The 18,471-nt window shown below is 37.0% G+C and overlaps 1 protein-coding gene across 6 annotated transcripts in view; it reads right to left on the bottom strand.

Moving 5' to 3' along the window:
• The window catches only part of FUT8 (fucosyltransferase 8), a 314,622-nt gene that overhangs the window by 254,416 nt on the left and 41,735 nt on the right, over positions 1-18,471 (bottom strand). For all 6 annotated transcript variants that reach the window (XM_043472310.1, XM_043472309.1, XM_043472307.1 and 3 more), the window contains exon 2: positions 12,812-12,909. The gene's annotated coding sequence lies outside the window, so the exon portion shown is untranslated. The remainder of the gene's footprint in view (positions 1-12,811; positions 12,910-18,471) is intronic.

Below are 18,471 nucleotides of genomic sequence, written 5' to 3'. Positions count from 1 at the left end.
GACACCCCATTTAAAGATTCTCTACATAACCCAAAGACAAAACAGCAAGCCAAAATAAGGACACTGTGAGAAATGTTAGCCTCTGACACCAAATACAGGCTTCCCAGGTGGCTCAGTGGTAAAGAATTCACCTGCCAATGCAGGAGACAAGGGTTGGATTCCTGGATCAGGAAGATCCCAAGAGTATATGGAAACCCATTCCAATATTCTTGCCTGGAAAATCTCATGGACAGAGGAGCCTGGCAGGCTACAGTCCATCAGGTTGCAAAGAGTCAGACACAGCTAAGAGTCGGACACAACTGAACATCTATGCACAGCATGGCATCCTAGTCAGATAAACATAAAACCTCACACTAAAGATCTATTTACCTCCTCTTTTTTATCTAATATACCATGTTTGGATAGCAACAAAAAATTACAAAGCATTGTAAAGGCGACAAAACACAATCTGAAAAAACAAAGCATGCCTCAAAACCAGACTCATACAGCAGAGGTTTTAGAAATAGCAATGGGTAAAAAAAGCTATGGTAAATATGCAAAGGGCTCTAATGGAAAAAGTGAACAACATGTAAGAACAAATGGGTAATAAAAGCAGAACATGGAAACTCTAAGAAAAGATCAATAGCAAATGTTACAAATCAACAACAATGTAACAGAAAACAAAAATGTTTTTAGTAACAAACACCAAACCAGATCCGGGAAGCTCAGTGTACACCAAAGAGGACAAATACTAAAATACTTACACCTAAGATATCATATTAAAACTACAGAAGAACAGATGAGTAAATCAACAAAAAAGAGAAAAAAACAAAGAGAGGAAAAAAAAAATAAACCTTATCTAGAAAGAAGCAAAATAAGAATTACATTTAACTTTCTCTTCAGACACCATGCAAACAAAATGAGTGAAATAAACACCAACCAAGAATTCTGTATCCAACAAAACTTTCTGTCAAAAGTGGGTGGGGGGAAGAAAACAACTTTCTCAGACAAAAATTGAGAAAACTGAAAACCTACTGATCTGCCTTGCAAGAAATGTAAAAACAAGTTCTTCAGACAGAAATTATATACTGGTAAGAAACATGGATTACATAAAGAAATGATGAGCATAAGAAAAGAAATATATAAAGGCAAAATTAAAACTCATTTTTCTTATTCTTAATCTAACAAATAATGTGTTCAAAACCATGTATTTTGTGATCACAGCTTATAGAAAACTTAAATGAATGACAGAAATGCTATAAAGGATGGGAGAAATGAATTGAGAATACTCTAAGGTGAAGCCAATGGCACCCCACTCCAGTACTCTTGCCTAGAAAATCCCATGGACGGAGGAGCCTGGTAGGGTGCAATTCATGGGGTCACTAAGAGTCAGACACGACTAAGCGACTTCACTTTCACGTTTCACTTTCATGCATTGGAGAAGGAAATGGCAAACCCACTCCAGTGTTCTTGCCTGGAGAATCTCAGGGACGGGGGAGCCTGGTGGGCTGCCGTCTATGGGGTCACACAGAGTCGGACACGACTGAAGTGACTTAGCAGCAGCAGCAGCAGCTAAAGTACTTGTGTATCCATGAAGTAGTATAGTATTATTTGAAAATGAACTTGGATTACCTAGAAATGTTTAAAATGTTAACTCAGAGGCAACCATTCAAAAAAGTTTCTTAAGAAATATAATGATATACAGGATAGAAAATGGAACCATATAAAATGCTCAGTTAAAACAAAAGAGAGCAGAAACAGAGTGGAAGGCCAAAAAAAAAAAAAATAAAATAAAGAGGGAAAAGAAAAAAAAAAAAAAAAACCCAGAAACTAAGAACTAGAGCAAGGAATAGAAACACTTAAAATATGGTAAATACTAACAAGTATATCAATAATTACTTTAAATGTCAGTGATCTACATACACCAATTCAGAGTGACAAGACCCAACTATATGTTGTCTGCAAAAACCCCCTTATAAAGGCATAGATATATTAAAGGAAAAGGGATAAAGTAAGATATACTAAGCTAACACTAACCAAAAGAAAACAGCTGATTTCAAAGCAAAGAAGATTTACAGAATAAGGAGAGACAGTATATAATGATAGAGGGTTGATTCTCCAAGAAGATATAACTATCCTTATATTCATGCAGCTAACAACAGCACTAAATACTTGAGATAAAAACTAGTAGAACTGCAAAAAAAAAAAAAAAAACAAACATAAATTCACTATTATATCTGGAGATTTCAATATCCTGCTATCAGTAAATGAACCAACAGGCTGAAAATCAGTAAGAATATCACAGAACTGAATAGCACCATCAATTAACTGGATCTAACTGACATCCATAGAGGCTTCCCAGGTGGCACAGTGGTAAAGAATGCCCCTATCAATGCAGGAGACACAGAGACGTGGGTTCAATGCCTGGGTTGGGAAGAACCCCTGGAGTAAACTGCAACCTGCTCCAGCATTCTTGCCTGGAAAATTCCATAGACAGAGGAGCCTGGTGGGCTATAGTCCATGGTCTTGCAAAGAGTTAGACAAACCTGAACATAGCACACAATTGACATCTATAGACTACTTCATTCAACAACAGCAGAATATACATTCTTCTCAAGCTCAGAGGGAACATTCACCAAGCAGACTATATTCTGGGCTAGGAAATACACCTTAACAAATTTAAAAGAACAGTTATCAAATGAAATATGGTCTCAGACCACAATGAAATTAAGCTAGAAATTAACAACAGCAGACAGCCAGAAAATCCCCAAGTATGTAGATATTAACAACATATATAAATAATACATGAATCAAAGTGCTGAGGATTTTTTTTTAATTTTTTAACTAAATAAAAATGAAAATAAAGCATAAAAATCTGTGGGATACAGCAAATACCATACTACATTTTCTCTCTCAGAAAGAAACTTAAATAACACTGGATGCATATATTTAAATAAAAAAAGTAAAGTTGATCACTCAAGTTCCTGCCTTAGGAAACAAGGAAAAGAAAAAATTAAATTCAAAATAAGCAGCAGAAAATAAATAATAAAAATCAGAGCAGAAATCAGTGAAATTGAAAACAGGGTAAACAAGAAAATCAACAAAACTGAAAGCTGGTTCTTTGAGAAGATCAATAAAATGAATAAACTCCTAGCCAAGCTTCCTAGGGAGAAAAGGAGAGAAGAAGTCAATTACTAATATCAGACATGAAAGAGGGGCCATCACTAGCAATCCTACAGATAGTACAAGGATAATAAAGAACTATTTGAATAATTCTATGCCCACAAATTTGCTAACTTAGAAGAAATGGACCAATTCCTTGAAAGACACAATCTGCCAAAGCAAACACAAGGAGAAACAGATCATGTGAATAGATCTATACTGGTCAAAGAAACTGAATAAACAACTAATCACTTTCCACTAGTACACTGTAAGTCAATTATACTTCAATAAAAAATAAAGAAAATTTTTAAAAAGGAAAATGTGTTCCACATGGTCTTCCTTGCTTGCTTTTTTCCCTACAGAATTGCAGGAGTAGCTGGGGAGGAGTGGAAAGAAATTTTCTAGGTTTTCAAGCATCCAAAAATCAAAAAAATAAATACTACATAGAAAGTGAAGACTGTGAATCACAAAAGGAATCAAATACATCCATAGTCATGGTTGTTTGCTTCAGAAAAGATTATTTCATTTTCTGAACTCAGCTGAGAGAGTACAACAACAAAACATTTTTCTAACTTTAAATGAATTAACTGACCTGAAGAATGTCTCTATCCTAAATACAACATTCAGACTGGAAAATAAAATATAGTAAGTCAGAGAGAATGGAATGGACTAGAATGGACTAATTACATGTTTATCCAATATCTTCATTAATGATTTTAACTCAAGCAAACAAAACATAAATAAGGCTATAGTCACATGTCAGAATACATCAGATCAGCACTTAAAGCATTCTCTTTAATTTTGTCACTCCAACAAAACTAATACCAATATGGTATACAGCAGACACTCAACAATTACAGAACATTAGAACCTGAGAGCTAGAAAGGCCCTCAGAGATACATTTCTCTTCTTCCAAACCTCCCATTTTACCCATTGAGAAACTAATAGCTGGAGAAGACCGTAACTTTTCCAAGCTATTATAGTTAACAGCAGGACAGAAACTATCTTTTTGCCTTTTCATACTGTTCATGGGGTTCTCAAGGCAAGAAAAACTGAAGTGGTTTGCCATTCCCTTCTCCAGTGGACCACATTTTGTCAGAACTCTCCACCATCACCTGATGCGAAGAACTGACTCATTTGAAAAGACCCTGATGCTGGGAAAGATTGAAGGCGGGAGGAGAAGGGGACGACAGAGGATGAGATGGATGGCATCACAGACTCAATGGACATGAATCTGAGTAAACTTTGGGAGTTGGTGATGGACAGGGAGGCCTGGCATGCTGCCATCTATGGGGTCACAAAGAGTGAGACATGACTGAGCGACCGAACTGACTAACTGGACAGAAACTAGAACCAAAGCATCTTGATTTCCATACTGGTATTCCTTCCACAATATACCATGCTGTTGTCAATAACTCTGATGAGCCTGAGATTTTTATCCTACATGCATGCAAAGCAATGAGACTGTGTTTCATGTTTCATTTCATTCAGCAATGAGACTGTTTCATGGCTACTGAGAACCAAAAGCATCTAGCCACACACAGACTGAACACAGAACTGAAACCATATGCTCTGCAATGCATTTAATACTACCCACCCCCCAAATTTATAACCATTGGAACATGTGAATTTGACCTCACTTGGAAACAGGATCTCTGCAGATGTAATCAAGGTAACATAAGGTCATACTTGATTAGGGTGGGCTCTAATCCAACGACTGGTATCCTTATAAAAAGGAAATTTGGACACAGATACAGAGGTAAGATCCCCTAGAAGAGGGCACAGCAACCCATTCCAGTATTCTTGCCTGGAGGACAGTCCATAGAGTAACAAAGAGTCACACACACACAGACAGAAGACCACCATGTGAAGATGGAGGCAGAGATTAAAGGTACGCTGCCACAAGCCAAGAAACACCAAAGATTGCTTTAAAATACCAGAAGCTCGAAGAGAGGAAAGAATTATTCCCCTAGAGGCTATTCTTTTAAAAGACTAATCAGTCACTAATTATACGGCAATTTGTTATAGCATCCCTAGGAAACTAAAACACCTACACACATACACATATACACACCCCTTTCTGTGTACATGAGCCTGGCTTTACTTGTCCAATGTCTTCATTAGCATACTCTACTATTCCAGGAGACTCTTGCTGGAACATAACTTGATTGTTCATTACAGAAATTTCACAGAAGACTCATCAAGACTCCAACAGAAAGCATCAACATTTTTTTAAATCCTTGCATCGCTGTTTTGATCAATTCTAAATTGTATTGATATTCATGATACTTACTCAATATTAATCAAGCTCCATCATCACCACTGCAAGGCTCAAATAAAGTCAAACTTCAAATTCTAAAGTTTTTACCTAGACTTTGCCCTTTTAAGGCATTATCAAAGATCTATCAAGGTGGTAGTCTCCTTTACCACAGTAAGCAATAAACTCAACTTTCTTTTATCAATAGGTTGTGTTAGTAATATTTGGTGAGCCAGTACCAGATAATGCTGGTAGAAAATATGACACCCCTGGGTCAGAAACAAAGAGAAGTTCACTACTCAAAACAACAGCTGTAGCCAGTGTATCATCTTTTGCGCTGGTTCCCCAAGCTCCAATCCCTAAAGGGCAATACAAGGAAAGCCAGGTGATGCTGTACACAGAGTGGGTTACATTACAGGAGAAGAAAGCTGAAACCTAGGAACTGTCAATATTTTAAAGGAATTGCAAGCAAAAATATCCCACCATTTCCCAAAAGAGATTACCTTGATTATCCTGGACAGTAAGGAAATCTGCCCTCTGTTCTTATGGAAATACTATTTCTATCTTCTCAGGCTGTCTGCGATGCTTATTTCTTTCAAAAGAGGGCCCTCAACAAAAGCTGCCAATGCCCCTGGCTCAGAAGATGAGCTGAAGCATAAGAGACTCATGGAGAATCATCTCTCAATAGGTATCTCCCTTGTCCTAAAGGGCTAAAGACTTTAGGAAATCAGGATGAAGTTAGTATAAAGCAATGAGTAGAAAATGTTCCAGGAAGAAAACATTTAGACAGAGAGGTATATTACCTGTATAACCTAAAATCACTTTGTGTGTCTTAACAGTCTCTCTCAACAAGCCTGTATATCAAATACGCAAAAGTAAGTAATTTTATGTTTGATTCTTACTTTTATTTTAAACTATTACATTTCCAAAAGAGTATACTGAATAAGGGTTTTTGTTTTGTTTTGTTTGCTAATTTTCTAGGGTTAGTAGTGCTCATGAAAAAAAAGAAAAACAGGGACTTGCCTGGAGGTTCAGTGGTTAATACTCAGCACTTCCACGGCAGGGGCATAGGTTCAGTCCCTGGTCAGGACACTTAATATCCTCCTGCTGTGCAGTGCAGCCAAAAATTTTTTTAAAATAAAAGAAGAAAAAAGAAAGCTGTTTACTAGTTCTGAACTTCACCAATTTTACCTATAAACACAATTATTAAATGAAATCCTCGAGAGCAGAATATAACCCACATTTTAGAGTACTTAGATTTTTAACCCAGAAATCTAAGGTCCAAATTTATCTAAAATTTGTATAACTTTGGGTCTTATTTAATATTGTACATTTTAAATTAATCCACATAAAAATTTTAAGGTTGTTGAAAAATAAGAAATAATTTGCTAAATTTTTCTAGCTATATATTTAATATCAGCATATTTTTGCATGTTTGAAAATGAAGATCATATCTCATACCCTTTCAATAGTAACCTGTTTTAACTTAAAATCAGTTGAAAGAGAAATTAAAACTGAGTTTTGTAAATAAACAATCTTAAATTGAGCAATTTAACTTTATTTCAACTCTAAGATCAAGCAATGATCCCTGGAGGAAGAGAGGCAGGATGATGAGTAAAATGAGCACTACATAACATGTCTCCAGCTAGCTGTGTGCCTAAATCATATCACCTCCCCTCTCCAGGTCTCCATTTTCCTATTTACAAAAAAAAAAAAAACCAAAAACAGGTATTAGACTAAATGTTCCTTAAGGTCCATGTCACTTAACAGTTCTACAAGTACAGTGTTCACAGTTCTGATTGATTCTATTTTCTCGTGATTTCAGAAAATTAACTTCCTACTTCTTGCCCTGACAAGCTTGAAGAATCCACAGATGCAATGTGCTCTAATGAACTCAAAGAAGTCCACTAATGGGTGGGACTAAGTCATTCATTCAGCAAGTAATAATTCATTCAGTAGTAATACTTGAAGTAGAAATAATTCTTTCAGAAAACACCAAAATCTAAAATGACCCTCACCATCAAGAAGTTCAATCATCTGAGAATGTAGGTACATGAAATTCTAATAGACTTTAGGAACTATATAATATTTCCCTTTAAAATTTCATGCCATGCTCTTCAGCAAATGGAATCAGTATTCCTACAAACTAGTAATTCATCCCTTTTTCTACTATTTGGCTTTCAGTAATGTTTTTGAAACATTGGAAAAGACCCTGATGCTGGGAAATATAGAAGGCAGGAGGAGAAGGGGACAACAGAGGACAAGATGGTTGGATGGCATTATTGACCCAATGGACATGAGTTTGAGCAAGCTCTGGGAGATGGCCATGGACAGGGAAGCCTGGAGTGCTGCAGTCCATGTGGTCTCAAAGAGTCAGACACAACTGAGCGACTAAACTACAACAAATGTTTTTTATGTTTATTATAAAGTTATGCCAGATAACTAATATAATTAACAAGACACTCACAAAAGAGCTCAAATCCTGAAGAACTTCTGAGCATAGCATCATCTTTGACTCTGTGTTGAATCTGCCCAATGAACAAATATCCTCTCAGGAACATCTTTAAAATGCTCTGTCTCTGCCTAAAATGTTTTATCTATTTCTGAAATGTTCCCCGAGAACATAATATAGCATACTACTTATCCAACAGAGACTATGAAAGTTATATAATTTATCTAAAGATACGCAGAAACAAGAGAACAGATCAAAGTTGCACTGACTCTTTTTTTAGTGTTCAGGCTTAGGAGTTGAAATTTAAACCAACATTTTCTGAATCTAAGCATGACATTTTGCTCAAAATATTTTTATTTCTGTAGCACATAATGAACTAGATAGTCCTTGTAAATATCAAATAGTTTTTTGATACCAACCAAATAAGATAATCTTTCATATTACTAATTTCCCCAAGGCAGAATGACAGTTTCCATCATTTTCATCCCAAATATCCATTCAAGAAAGTTTAAATTGACTTTTCATGCCCAACTTTTGTCCTTTTTACATACATCTTTAAGACAGAAGAATTCTTATAAATACTTGACTTTTCTAAACAGGTAACTCTTGGAACTCCCTATACTGAGGGTTAACTACATAAAAACTTGTACATTTCTGATCTACCACTATACTCAGGAAAGCTACCTGATTTTTCCATAATAAGGATAACACATAAGTTCCAATATATCCCATCTTATAATTTTGCATCACCTCTCTTTCTATACTCAAAATGATCATTAAAAAAAAAGATAATACATTGCAAGTCTCTTCCCATACCCATAAGATCTGTTAATTTTTTTCTAGTTAATTTTTAATGACATTTTAAAAAAGAAATGCAACCCCAATCCAAAAAGGCAACAGTTAAATCATTGTGATCTCTTTAAAAACAAGTAACATTGTTTTAATAAAGAATATATAATCACATTTTAATTTTAAACTGTATGACTCCACAGTAAATATATTATATATTATGACAAGTGGAATTTATTCCTGAGACTAAGGAGAGCATAGCATACAGAAAGTAATGTAATATGCCACATCAATAAAATGAAGGAAAAACTCACATGATCATCTCAGCTAACACATAAAAAGTGTTTTACAAAATTCAGCATCCTTTCATGATAAAAACACTCAATTAAATAGGAATAGAAGGAAACTACCTCAACATAATAAAGCCATATATGAAAAGCTCACAGCAAACAACATACTCAATGGTAAAAGACTAAAAGCTTTTCCTGTAAGATCAGGAACAAGGTTAAGAATGCTCACTTTCATCACTTCTATTGGCTATAGTACTGAAAGCTCAAGTGAGAGCAATTAAGAAAAAGAATACAAGGCATTCAAACTGAAAAGGATAAAATAAAATTATCTCTGCATTAGATAACGTGGTCTTCTATGTAGAAAATCCTACAGACTCCACCAAAACAACTGTTAGAATAAATGAATTCAGCAAAAAAAAGATACAAAGACTAGAGTCAGCTGCATTTCTTACACAAACAATGAACAAACTGAAAAGAAAATTACAAAAATAACTTAACTGACAATAGTATAAAAAAGAACAAAATACTTAGGAAATAACTTAACCAAGGAGGTGAAAGGCTTGTACAATGAAAACTATAAAACATTGCTGAAAGAAATTAAAGACATAAATAAACAGAAACAAATCTCACATTAATATTCTAAAAGACGATATTGCTAAAATGTCATTACTACCCAAAGCAATCTACAGATTCTATGCAACACTTATCAAAATCCCAATGAATTCTGCATAAATAGAGAAAAAAGTATCCTAAAATTCACACAGACTCTCAAGGGACCTCGAACAGCCAATAAAATCTTGAAAAAGAACAGAAAAACTGGAGGATTCACCCTCCCTGATTTCAAAATTTCAATGGAATGCTATAGTAATCAAATCAGTGCAGCACTGTCATAAAGACAGACACACAGACTAGTGAAAGAGAGCTTAGAAATAAACTCTCACATATATGCTCAAATGATTTTTGATAAGGGTGTTAAGACCACTCAATGGGGAAAAAGTAACAGTCTTTTGAACAAATGAGTGCTGGGGAAACTGGTCCACACACCTAATGCCATATACAAAAATTAACTGAAAATGGATCAAGAACCTAAATGTAAGACTTAAATAATAAAACTCTTAGAAGAAACAAAGCACAAAAGTATCAGGACACTGAATTTCACAATGATTTCTTGGACGGGGGGACACCAAAGGCACATGTAAAAAAAAATTAAAAATCAAATTTGACTTCATGAAAATTAAAAATTTTGTGCACAAGATACTATATGCACAGAATAAAAAGGCAACCCACTGAGTAGGATAAAATACTTGCAAATCATATATCTGATAAAAAATTGATAGCCAGAATATGTAAGAACTACCCTAGAACTCAACAACAACAAACCAGCATGACTCAAAATTGAGAAAAGGCCTTCAAATGACATTTCTCCAAAGATATGTAAATTACCAACATGAAATGACATGAAAAGATGCTCAATGTCAGCAATCATTCAGTTCAGTTCAGTTCAGTCGCTCAGTCGTGTCCGACTCTTTAAGACCCCATGCACTGCAGCACGCCAAGCCTCCCTGTCCATCACCAACTCCCAGAGTTTAGTCAAACTCATATCCATTGAGTCGGTGATGCCATCCAACCATCTCATCCTCTGTCGTCCCTTTCTCCTCCTGCCCCCAATCTGTCAAAGCATCAGGGTCTTTTCAAATGAGTCAACTCTTTGCATCAGGTGGCCAAAGTACTGGAGTTTCAGCTACAGCATTAGTCCTTCCAATGAACACCCAGGACGGATCTCCTTTAGGATGGACTGGTTGGATCTCCTTGCAGTCCAAGGGACTCTCAAGAGTCTTCTCCAACACCACAGTTCAAAAGCATCAATTTTTCGGCACTCAGCTTTCTTCACAGTCCAACTCTCACATCCATACATGACCACTGGAAAAACCATAGCCTTGACTAGATGGACCTTTGTTGGCAAAGTAATGTCTCTGCTTTTTAATATGCTATCTAGTTTGGACATAACTTTCCTTCCAAGGAGTAAGCGTCTTTTAATTTCATGGCTGCAATCACCATCTGCAGTGATTTTGGAGCCCAAAAAAATAAAGCAATCAGTAGGGCAACGCAGATGAAAACTAAAGTACAATACCACCTCATAGCCATTAAGATGGCTACTTAAAAAAAAAAAAACCAGAAAATAATAAGCATTGGCAAGGATGTGAAGAAACTGGAAGCCTTGTGCACTACTGGCAGAAATATAAAATGGTGTAGCTCCTGTGGAAAACAGTACGGTGGTGTTTCAAAAAATTAAAAATAGAATTATCTTATGATCTAGCAATTTCACTTCTGAGTATATACACAAAAAGAAATAAAAGCAGGCCCTTGAAGAAATCACTGTACACCCATGTTCACAGCCATACTATTCACAGTAGCTAAAACATGGAAGCAACCCAACTATATTCATCAACTGATGAGTAGATAAGCAAAATGTGATATATACACACAATGAAGTATTATTCAAACTTAAAAGGGAAGAAAATTCTGCAATATGCTACAAATGGATGTACCTTGAGCACATTACACTAAGTGAAATGAGTCAGTCATAGAAAGAAAATTACTGTATAATTCCACTCATATAAAGTACTTACAGTGGTCAAAATCATAAAGACAGAAAGTATCGTGCTGGTTGCCAGGGACTGGGGGAGCAGAGAATGGAGAGTTATTCTTTAATGGGTATAGAGTTTCATTTTTACAAGATGAAAAGTTATGAGGATGGATGGTGGTGACAGCTACACAACAATGTGAATATATTTAACACCACTGAGCTGTACATTTAAAAATGGTTAAGAAGGTAAATTTTATGTGCATTTTATCACAGGATTAAAAAAGAAGAAAGCACGACTGCAATAATCACCAAAAACTAGAAACTCCCCACATGTCCATCTGATGGTGAATGGATAAACTAACTATATACGTAGACAGATAGATAGATAGATAGATAGATAGTGTTAGCTGCTCATCATGTCTGACTCTGCCACCCCATGGACCCCAGCTCCTATGTCCACGGAATTCTCCAGGCGAGAATACTGGAGTGGAAACCCATCACGCTCTCCAGGGGATCTTCCGGACTCAGGGACTAAAGCCCGTCTCCTACCCTGCAGGAGGATTCTTTACTGTCTTGAGCCACCAGGGAGCTAACTGCAGTCTATCCATACAATAGAACACTACTCAGTAACAAAAAGGAATGAACTACTGGTACACACAATATGGATAAATCCAAATGCATTATGCTAAGTCAAAGCTAGATTTTAAAAGCTACACATTAAATGATTTCATTTAAATGGTATACTGGAAAAAGTAAACTACAGGGACAAAAAAACAGATCTGTGGTTGCTAGGGATTGAGATGGAGAGAGAGGCAAAAAGGCAACAAGAGTGAATTTAGATTATGGTAATGAACATATACTTGTCAAAATTCACAGACTTAACAAAAAAAAAAACAAATAAAAATTTGAATGTATAACTGAAATACAAATAAGAATGAAACCTTTCAAAATAAGCTACTAGAAGTTTCAAACAATTTGAGGATGAGTAGTTTATTTTCAGCACTAAAGATGCCACACAATGAAAAGGTACAGTGCACAATATTCAGCCACAACTTACCTAGCACCTTAAAGTAAAAAACTATTAAACAGGAAATAAAACATTTTTCATTTTATGCACTGCAAATTGTACATAATCGACAGCATGGTAGGTACATAATTCAGTAAGAGTTTAAATTGACTTGGCCTTTCTACTTCACTGGTGTATACATATGTAACTTTAAACACAAAATCATCCATTTCTAAAAATATTAACATATAATTGGAAAAGAGAAGTACTGTCCACAAAATCTACTAACCTGAATTTGTTCAGTTAATCAATGATTGCAATAGAACTCTTTATCAAAACTGGAAACACCATCAGAGTCATGGGTGCTCTCTTGGAAAAAGCAGCAACCTGGAACAAAAAAAAAATATATATATATAATATGAACTTCAGTCCTATTCAAACTTCAGTTACCATTATTATATACTTTTCTCAAGTCCCCTTTTTTCCCCTTATGTAGCCACTCATAAGGTGTAAAACTTTTGCATATTCACTTCACTTATTCTGCAAGTTAAGCCTTTCAATATGCCTCAGATATGCAGATGATACCACCCTATGGCAGAAAGTGAAAAGGAACTAAACAGCCTCTTGATGAAGGTGAAAGAGAAGAGTGAAAATTTAAAGGCTTAAAACTCAACATTCAAAAAACTAAGATCAGGGCATCTGGTCCCATCAGTTCATGGCAAATAAATGGGGAAACAATGGAAGTAGAGACAGATTTTATTTTCTTGGCCTCCAAAATCACTGCAGACGGTGACTACAGCCGTGAAATTAAAAGATGCTTGCTCCTTGGAAAAAAAGGTATGACAAACCTAGGCAGCATATTAAAAAGCAGAGTGACTGCTTTCCCAACAAAATTCCGTACAGTCAAAGCTATGGTTTTTCCAGTAGTCACATATGGGTGTGAGAGTTGGACCATAAAAAAGGCTGAGCACCAAAGAATTGATGCTTTTGAACTGTGGTGTTGGGAGAAGACTCTTGAGAGTCCCTTGGACTGCAAGGAGATCCAACCAGTCCATCCTAAAGGAAATCGACCCTGAATATTCATTGGAAGGACTGGTGCTGAAACTGAAGCTCCAATACCCTGGCCACCTGATGCAAAGAGCCAACTCACTGGAAAAGACCCTCACGCTGGCAAAGACTGAAGACAGGAGGAGAAAGGGACAACAGAGCAAGAAATGGTTTGGATGGCGTCACTAACTCAATGGACACGAGTCTGAGCAAACTCCAGGAGAAGGTGAAGGACAGGGAAACCTGGTGTGCTGCAGTCCGTGGGGTTGCAGTCTCGGACACGACTGAGCAACTGAACAAGAGCAACAATGCCTTTCAAATCCCACTAAGAAACAGCCTTTCATTTTGCAAATTACATTCAAACACAGTAACACTCAGTGTCTTAATTTGCTTCATAGTTCATCTTAAAATAAATCTGCACCTATAAAACTGCTTTGTGAACACAAAATTCTTAATTTTGTCTACATCTTAACATAAGGTCAATCAGAAACATCTCTTTCCAGACCAAAGCTTGAAATCATCTACATCCCTATACCTCAATTAGCTCTACAATCTAATTTCTGACTATATTCTACATAAATTTTCGTTCGAGTCAATTTAATTTGCTTGCTTTCCACAGAACAATTCTGTCATTCTCAGCTGTCACCATGCAACACACCATTCCTTCTTTTTAAAAGGATTTTTCCTCCCTATCCTTTGTTAATCAATGCATGTTCATCAACTTTCTCAAAATGCAGCTCCTCATTCCTGCCTGAGAGCTGATGAAATCATTCTGTACTCCATTAATCTCTGCAGGAATATTTTGCTTCCTTTGATATGTGTCATCTCATATAGTCTTCTGGTTAGCAACACTATCTCCTACTTCTTTTGTCACCTCTTCTCCATCATCTAGTAACATGTTTGACACACAGAAAGTAATCAGTATGACTGACCAACAAGCGAAATGGTCTTAATGAAGATTCACACATCATATGTTCCCTGAGTGTGTACATATGTGCAGCTCACTGAGTAGAAAAACCCAATAATAACATAAAGACACAAAACACTCTATGGAAACATGTCTTTCTGCCAGTTAATTTACTGTTGTTACAACATGAGATTATTCTCAAATTGTCAGACGTAGTCTTTCTCCAATGACAGCAAAGCCTATTGAAACCAATTTCTGATGATTAGAAATAATACAGAAATATCATTACCAGTTCCATCTCCCCAAAAGTAATCCAACTATGTTCATTCTAAATTCCAAGAGTCAAAAATTTATTCTGAGACAGAAGAGCCTATAAAAACATTTATTAAAAAATTCTAAACCAAAAGCAAGCACATTTGCATATTGTCTTATGGTAAAGAATCCGTCAGCAATGCAGGAAACCCGGGTTCGATCCCTGGGTCAGGAATATGCCCTGGAGACGAAAATGGCAACCCACTCCAGTATTCTTGCCTGGGAAATCCTATGGACAGATAAGCCTGGTAGGGTACATTCCATGGAGTCCAAAGACTCAGATACAACTGAGCGACTGACACTTTACAATTTACATTATCTCTTCTGAAAATTCTCATTGAAAAGGACAAACCACTCCCAAGTCAACTACCTCCAGGGCCCATAAACTGACAATTCTTAAATGGCCATTAACTACAAAATCAGTCAAGGCTCATTGTGATTCCTTCACAAAACTTCACCAACCTCCCACAATAATTCAGTATTATGGTATTTATACTTCATCATGAAGTAACTGGTACCAGATTTCTCTTTAGTCAGTAAACAACTGCAAAACTAGGCAAAACAGATGACAGGACAGTTTCCAGACACTGGACAACAATTAGTGCAGATCTGCATTCTCTGAGAGAAGAAAACAAGCTAGATAAGCCTACATACACCTTGATTTTCTGCTAAGAGACATGTTACAGAAACTACTGCAGGCAGGCAGATTCAAAGGAGAGCACAGCAGGGTCACCAACATGAAAAGACAAACATCAGAGTTCAGAAGGGATATATGGCAATTATTACTGGAATACTGTACCAGAGAGGTGGGAGTAATGAAGAAAAAAGTTTCAGACATCTTCTCTTGAGTCTTTGGCTTCATGCTAATTTGCACATACTTAGGATAAAACTCCCGGTGGGCTTCGATCCATAGGGTTGCAAAAAGTCAGACACCACTGAAGCGACTTAGCACGCATGCACACAGGGTAAAACTCCATAAGGCAAAGGTGGGGGGGTGGGGGGAATCTGCTGGGGAGCTAAGAAAAATGACCAATTCATCCAGAGCTAGGGACATGTGAGTTGCACCTAACCAGAGGAGAGAAACCTTGCATACTCTGGACAATAAGTAGAGGCCTCAGCAGGGCTGAATTAGTCCCAGAATAAAGATTAATCGATGATGATGCCAGCAGAGCTTAAGAACAAACCCTGAAGGAACAACCTGGTCTTCAATTTAACATCTGTAAACAAGATGGTGAGCTAAATGGAAAACCTCATAACTCACAGGGCATCAGGTAAAGTATTCAAAAAGGTTCTGCCTCAGGAATACAGCAGAATCATATTAAATGGTCCTAATAAGGAATACCTTAAAGTATTAAATATTTCCCAAGTAACTTAAATACATTCCAGGAAAAGCTTCAAGAACATTTAGAGGAATACAAAAATATCCAGCACCCAACAAAGCATAATCTACAATGTCTTCTGTTACAAACTTAACAAGCATTAACTAATTTGCCAAGCAGGTTTCAAGAAAAAAAGACAAGAAAATAAGAAACAAATGAGAAGTATCAACCAAAACCAACCCAGAAAGGACACAGTTTTTATAAAACTAGGAAACGAGGATTAAAAGTTATTGTAAATGTAATATGCTCTGAAGCTAGAGAAAAGACTGAGTGCAATTTAAGTAAAAAACATAGAAAAAAGACCCAAATCGAACATCTAAAAATGAAAGCTAGAATGTTAGAGATGCTCTACCTGACACTCGGTGAATTAGGCTCTATTCCTAACGTTGTGTAAGCTCTCAGAACTGTATTCCTTTTGGGTGATTTCCTTTGATTGCACATAAGTTTCCTCACAGGCATGTACTGATCAGTACTCAACTGAATTCCTGGAAGGGAATTCCGCAGATCTGTAAAATTCTCTTGCAGCTGTCTCCTCTCTGGTACTCTGCCCTATGAGCTCTAGCTGCCTTGGCTTCTCAGGCTCCCAGCACCATCTCCTCAATTCAGGCAGGTCTCTAGCCTTCTCTGGGGTTTACTGCTCTACTATTCCATGCCTGAAAACACTCCCCAGGCTAGACCAAGCATAGGTCTCAGCTGTTTCCTGTCTCTCAGGGATCAATGTCTTGGGTTGCCTGATGGCAAATGCCTCAAAAACTGCTGTTTTCATGTTTTTTGCCTAGTTATTTCAAGTAAAAGGATACCAATCCCTGTCACTCCAACTTGGCTGGAAGAACTATTTTAATTATTTTAAAGGAAGACTATGAGTTAATCTAACTTTGTGATTGCACTGAAAGCTGAAATTTTCCAAAAATTAGATGTATTCAGTTACCACCACTCACCATGTTAATAAGTTATCCTTAACCATATAATAAATGCAGACTATGTGGTTGAATTTCAGAACAGTAACCATGAAAGTGAAATGGGCAATTAGCACACATGCAATATTAAGAGAGAATACACAAAGAGGTGGAAAGCAAGCCCCAAAGGAGCAGAACATACTGTGTTGTCTCTCTTTCCCTGTAGCATTAATACATACATCAATGAATCTGGTATAACAAGGGAAGATGCTGCTTCCAGCATACATGTTATACTGGCAAACAGACATCAGTAAGTAGGTAATAATATGCACCCAGAGGCTCAGGTCTCCGCGACAATCAGCTGCCCCACCAGAGATAAGGAAGATACGGGGTTTTCAGTCTTCAAATGGGAATAGTTTTACCTTTCCCCAGGCGGCTGAGAGTAGCTCATGGCAAATCTTTTGATGATAGCATGGAGTACAGAAAACAAAAAACTTCAGCTACTGCTTTGGTTTCATCAGAAATTCTACAGGTATGTGTCTTATAAGCAGTACATGGCAGAATTTTAAGCCAATCTGAGAGTCTCTGTTTTTCAGTACAAATTCCAAGTGTTATTTTTTACTGCTTCTTACTAATGAATGTTCTGTGGGTGAAATTGAAGGTCTTTCGCTCAGAAGGAATAAATCAAGAAGAAGATCATAGATTGCTGAGATTAAACGGAGCCCCTAGGGTTGTGCGGTATCTAGCATCCAGAACCTGAGGCTCATGGGCTGCTGAGTGGCTGTAAAGGGCCCCAGTGCTCCACCCTTCCGGGTAGGATGTCACTGAGATCCCTCCAATGGAGCCTCCTGCTGCTGTTGCTCTTCCGTTTCCTGGTGACGTGGCACCTCAGCCTGCCTCCCCACCATGTGACCATGTGTGAACTGGATGTACTTCTATGAGTCCATTTACAGACAAGACTTCCACTTAACACTTCAAGAGCATTCAAAGTACTCTCATCAAAACCCATTTCTTGTCATTCTAGTGATTTTGCACCCCTCGGATGAGAAGGTCAGACAGGCCATTAGAGTCACTTGGGGTGCAAAGAAGTCTTGGTGGAGATATGAGGTTCTTACATTTTTCTTACGGGGCCAATAGGCTGAAAGTGAAGACAAACTGTTAGCATTATCTTTAAAGGATAAACACCTCCATTATGGCAATATAATACAAGAGTTTTTATAGTCACATACAATAACCTGGGGCTTTCCATGTGGCTCAGTGGTAAAGAATCTACCTGCCAAGCAGGAGATGTGGGTTCAATCCCTGGGTCAGGAAGATCCCCTGGAGAAGGGAAAGGCAGGCTACAGTTCATAAGGTGCCAGAGTCAGACACAATTTAGCAACTAAACAACAACAACAATAACCTGATC

Source organism: Cervus canadensis, chromosome 6 (genome assembly GCF_019320065.1).
Source record: "Cervus canadensis isolate Bull #8, Minnesota chromosome 6, ASM1932006v1, whole genome shotgun sequence".
Classification (NCBI taxonomy): domain Eukaryota; kingdom Metazoa; phylum Chordata; class Mammalia; order Artiodactyla; family Cervidae; genus Cervus; species Cervus canadensis.
Note: the sequence above shows the minus strand (reverse complement) of the source record. Positions and strands in the feature narration are given on the sequence as shown.